At 48.5% G+C, this 5,280-nt stretch overlaps 1 long non-coding RNA gene across 1 annotated transcript; it reads left to right on the forward strand.

Annotated features, from left to right (window-relative positions):
• The first annotated feature begins 2,179 nt into the window (after positions 1–2,179).
• Positions 2,180–4,229, forward strand: LOC139600691 (uncharacterized). Its single transcript, XR_011682642.1, has 3 exons — positions 2,180–2,268; positions 2,371–2,506; positions 3,107–4,229. It is a non-coding gene; the product is annotated as an uncharacterized lncRNA (long non-coding RNA).
• Positions 4,230–5,280: the final 1,051 nt, after the last annotated feature.

The raw sequence follows: 5,280 nt of genomic DNA on the forward strand, positions 1-5,280 counted from the left end.
TCCTCCAAAAATTGGAGAGATCCCAGGGGATGCCCCATGGCCTCTGCCTTTATTGGAATAAATTCAAAGGGCTTCTCTGTCTTCTTTTAGGACATAAACCTCTGGTGTTTGTGGATTAATTTTCCTAACACTTTTAACTTTTTTTGATTTAACTTTTTTTTTTGACTTAGAGATGAGGTAACTGAGTGGTGTTTTAAAAATTTTTATTCAATTTTTATTCTTATGAGAAGGGTGAGATACTACAGACATTATTTTCTTAATTTATAAAATTTTCTTAATTTATAAAATTGTAATCATAATTTGTTATAATATTAGAAGTTAGATATTTTTATTTACAATTCATTATAAGTGTTTCTTGGCCTATCAGCTTCAACCACACCATACTATAAACACCTTAAAATGAATCATCTAAAATTACCCCTCATAAGTCCTACTACAATACATCTTTCATAATTCTATTTCTCTAAAGTATCCAATCTTATTTACAAAACCAACCTTTAAAACTTACTTCTAATTCAATTTCTCTCCCAACAATGCCTATCCTATTCTGTAGTATTTCTAAGTCAATATTTCTTATCTCAAAATTTACATACAAATACAAGCTGTATAAACCCTCTATCAAATTTTAAGAATTTTCTACAAATCCGTTTCCCACACCTGCAGCAGGGATAGCCCCAGCTCCAAGGAATACTGCAGATTACTGCAGGAATGCTGCAGATTACAAGCTGACAAAATAATTCAGCTGATTTTGAATGAGACTCATGGTCTGTGTTAAGTCATAGCTCATGACAACCATCAAGAATTAAAATTGTTGTACCCTAAGTGATCCATCTAAATATAAATTGTCTTTGGGCTGGGAAGGGAATACGCCTGGCTTGTGGAAATTGTGGAAAAGGCTTTAAAATCTTCAGGTTAGTAATTAAAAGTACAGGATCACCTTTAGCAGAATTACATCCCTTTATTCACCAGCCCTCTGTGTGATGGGACACTTTGCTATCCAGGTATCCATGGACACAGGTTTGGCCAGGGGAGGGATGCTCTGATTAAATCAGAGATTTCCTGTCTGATTTTGAAAGGCAGACACAAGAAATAAGCAGGGTTCTCATCAATGTTGTAAGAAACAGGTGTTAAAAAGCTGCACGAGGCCTGACAGATCCTGAACACGACTGGGTTTGTACTGGGTTGTGCTGGAAGGGGGCAGCAGACCTGAGCTGGCAGCTTAAAACAGACTGGAAAAAAAAAAAAATATCAATATTGCTGCAAGGCAGCTCCAATCCAGGATCCTGCCTGCTCCTTTCTCTTCATTACAGAGAAATCCCAAAACTGAGCAGAGTGCCAGCAGGGCCTCACACCTGTGGAACAACCTGAAAATGGGATAATATAGCAAAATAATAGTCAGGAATTGACTTCTCGCTCCCTCTCAGATGTCTGTAAATGGGAAATATATTTAGGTGGAGGCTCAGGAACAGTGAGGCTTTTACAAAGTGGCATGAAATTAAACAGGACGTGTTTAGGAAAGACATCACAATCACCACATGTCTGCCGTAGGAAAGCCCAGATTAGCCAAACAAAAGCAAGGAAGAGCTCTGGGTATAACTTACAGAGGGACTTTCCACAACACAGAGGAAAATATTCCAAGCTAACTGTTTGAAGGGCTCTCCCCTCGATTTTAGCCTGAAAATTATCTGGTACTGTATTCATCTAAGCACGGTTTAATGTCAATGAAAGGGTTTAGTCCCTCTAACTCTGCATTTTTCCCTTTTCAACCTCTCTTTGGGGCGCAGAGCATTATCTCTTCCTGGGATCAGTCCTCTGTGCTTCATTTCAAGCCAGCCTGGGAAAAGGCAGCACATTGAGATGTCGAAGTTCCCAACATCAGGCAGAAGCCGGATGATAAAGACGGGCAACGCTTTCCCACGTTCCCTGCCCAGAGCCGCGATGCCAAACCCCATTGTGTCCCTCACTCCCCGGCCCACCTGCTCCTTTGGGAGCGGGGTATTATCCCCAGGCAATTCACAGTCAATTTGCCATGCTGTAATGGATGCTTTCCCATTGTCCCGGGCACGCACGGATTGGCTGGAGACTGTGGGAAACTGCGACTCGCTCCGGACCCAGACTTTGGTAATGCGGCTCCTGTGTATAAATAGGGCAGATCCCGGCTGATTTCCCCACTCCGAGCCGGGAGCAGCCCTTGGGATAACGCTGCTCTGTCCCTGGACATCTGCCCTAAGGCAGGACAGCATCCCACGGCCCGGAGGGGAGCGCAGGGTGAGTACCTGAGAAGGGAAGGGCCGCACCTGCCCGGGGCTGGGAGCTGGGGAGGGGGAGCCTCGCTGCTCACCTGCCCTCACCTTCCCTTCTGTGTTACAGCTCGGCAACCCCGGGTGGGATTTACAGCAGCTGGAGCTGTCTGGAGAAGGGATTGCAGAGGGACCAGCCCAGCTCTGAGCGGGGGAAAGGAGAAATCCTGGGGGGATGGCTGTGAGCGAGCCGGGATACGGGTGAGGTGAGTGCTGCCCATCCCATGCCCCATCCCACTGATCCCATCCCATTCCATCCTATCCCATTGATCCCATCCCATCCCAATGATCCCATCCCATCCCATCCCATCAATCCCATCCCATCCCAATGATCCCATCCAATCCCATCCCATCCCATCAATCTGATCCCATCCCATCCCAATCATCCCATCCCATCCTATCAATCTGATTCCATCCTATCCCATTGATCCCATCCCATCCCAATCATCCCATCCCATCCCATCCCATCAATCCGATCCCATCCAATCCCATTGATCCCATCCTGTCCCACTCATCCCATCCCATCCCATCCCATCAATCCCATCCCACTGATCCCATCCCATTGATCCCATCCCATCCCATCAATCCCATCCAATCCCATTGATCCATCCTATCCCACTGATCCCATCCTATCCCACTGATCCCATCCCATCAATCCCATCCCATCCCACCAATCCCATCCCACTGACCCCATCCCACCCATTGATCCCATCCCATCCCATCCCATCCCCTATCCCTCTCGCTGCCTTTTCCTTTGGGAAAACCATCTCCCTCTGTAACACTTTTCCCCTCTCCTTCCCTTGCAGCCCCTGCCAGGAGCCCTCAGCAGGATGACCCTGACGGGCTCCTCTGCAATTCCCGTCCCTCCATCCCACGGGGAAGCTGAGCTGCCACTCCTGGAGCTCACAGGTGGCACCTGGGGACCCTGCTGCTTCCTCCCAGCACCGAGGAGATGCCACGGCCTCGGGAGGCACCAGCATTTCCCAATCCTGGGATTTTTGGACTTTTCCCGTATTCCAGAGGAGCCCATGGCTTGGCTGTACAAGTCGCCCCCGCTCCTCTCACGAGTAGGGAAGAATGTTTCCCCTTTTTCTGAGCAGGTCGTTGCTCCGCGCGGGTGCGAGCTCCCCTTCTCCCTGAAGGAGCACAGCCATCCCACCGCGTGGAGAGAAAGTTGTTCTGAGGGAATGAATGCGAGCTGGATCCTCCTGCTGGGAGGGCTTGGCTGTTCTCAGCCTCTGTGAGGTTGTCCTTGTACCTCTGCTGGGAAAGCTGTAACCCCTGGGATGGTCAGAATTGCCAATTTTCCTCTTTCCTTTTCCTCCCAGGGCATCTGCACCTGGAATGTGTCTCGCTGTGACACATTTGGGAATCTGGCCTTCCCACGGTGCCACGAGGGGTTCTATAATATTTATAATCTGTAATGTTTATAATCTATAATATTTATAATCTGTAATATTTATAATCTGTAATATTTATAATCCTTAATATTTATAATCGATATTTATAGTGCGTACTGAGCACGCTCTGAGAATGGTCAAACCATATCCCAAACTGTGTAGAGGAAATTCCTCGGGATGTCTTGCTCACGAGCCAGGGCTGTTTGTGAGGTTCAGGATGCATGTGTGCCTTTTGTAAAGGCAGGAGCTCGTTTTTGTGTCCTTATAGGACCAAAAGTTACAGCTGTGCTGTCCACTGGGAAAGAAATATTTATCTAAGTCTTTCATGAAAGGCAGATGTATAAATTATATTTAATTTTTGGTACCCTTTTGCCAGGGGAAAATGGGAATTTGTTACTGTCCTTGGAGGATGTTATGATGTGTTCTGTGCAAGCTGCACCAATGTATGACCTGTGCCAGAGTTGTCTTGAACATCAGAAGTTGCAGAAACTTTTAAAGGTCGAAAATAAATAAAAATCTGCTTAATCAATCCAAAGTCTTTTTTTTTTTTTTTAATAGTTTTTACAGCTGGTTTGCCTGTGGTCAACTGGCATGAGACAGATTCCAGAGAAAGCAGAGATATTCAGATTTAACACCGAATTTCCCATCGGGACCTCTGCAATGCTGTTTTCCACAGCTCGGGAATATCAAACCCCAGCTCTCTCAATGTGAGACAAAAATAACAGCACGCCCGAGCAGCCAATTCTCTGGGAATTCAGAGCCAAGAAAGGTCACTGCAAGGGTGAAAAAAACCATGGAATGGTTTGCTTGGGAGGGACCTTAAATATCACTTAATTCCGACCCCTTGTGACAGGCAGGGACACCAAACAGAGGAAGCACTTTTAATTAATTTAAATAAAGTTTTCCAAGGCGCAAACTCACATTCCTGGGGATGCGTCCGGGTCACAAATCACTTGGAAACACGTGAGGGGTTAAAATTAGGGGGTTTGGCTACAGAGGACACGCGTGGGGCTGCTCAGTGGATGTGTGGCTGTATCGGTGTCCTGGACCCCCGTGAGCTAACGGGGATCCCCCAGCTCCCCCCGGGGTCTCTCTGCCCATTCCCCTCCACGTTTCACCGGGGGTCTCTCTCCCCATCACCCCCAGTTTTCTCCCCCAGGCTCGCATCGACCCCACCAAGGGTCTGTCCCTGTCCCCTCCCTCGCTCCTCCCGAGCTCTCTGCCCTGGCGTCTCTCCTCGTCCCCGCCCTGGGGTCTCCCTTCAATTTCCCCCGGGGGTCTCTCCGCCCTTTTCCCCACAGCTTTCCCCGGGGATCTCTCTGCCCTCCCCAGGGGTTTCTCTCCAATTTACCCCTCGGGGTCTCACCGACCCCTCCCCGGTATTTCCCCCCCATTCCCTCCGCGGTCTCTCTGGGGTCTCCCCCCGTTCCCTCGCGGTTTTTCTGCCCCCTCACCGCGAACTCCCTCAGGCCCCGCCCCCCCGCCAGTGGGAGGGGCCAGCGCGCTCTCCCCGCCTGATTCCCCGCGCCTCCTCTCGTTCGCATGCAGATTTATGCGCATACATTTGCATGCCGATGAGG

This window comes from Agelaius tricolor, unplaced genomic scaffold (genome assembly GCF_023055355.1).
Source record: "Agelaius tricolor isolate 1412-34295 unplaced genomic scaffold, bAgeTri1.0.p SCAF_28, whole genome shotgun sequence".
NCBI lineage: Eukaryota > Metazoa > Chordata > Aves > Passeriformes > Icteridae > Agelaius > Agelaius tricolor.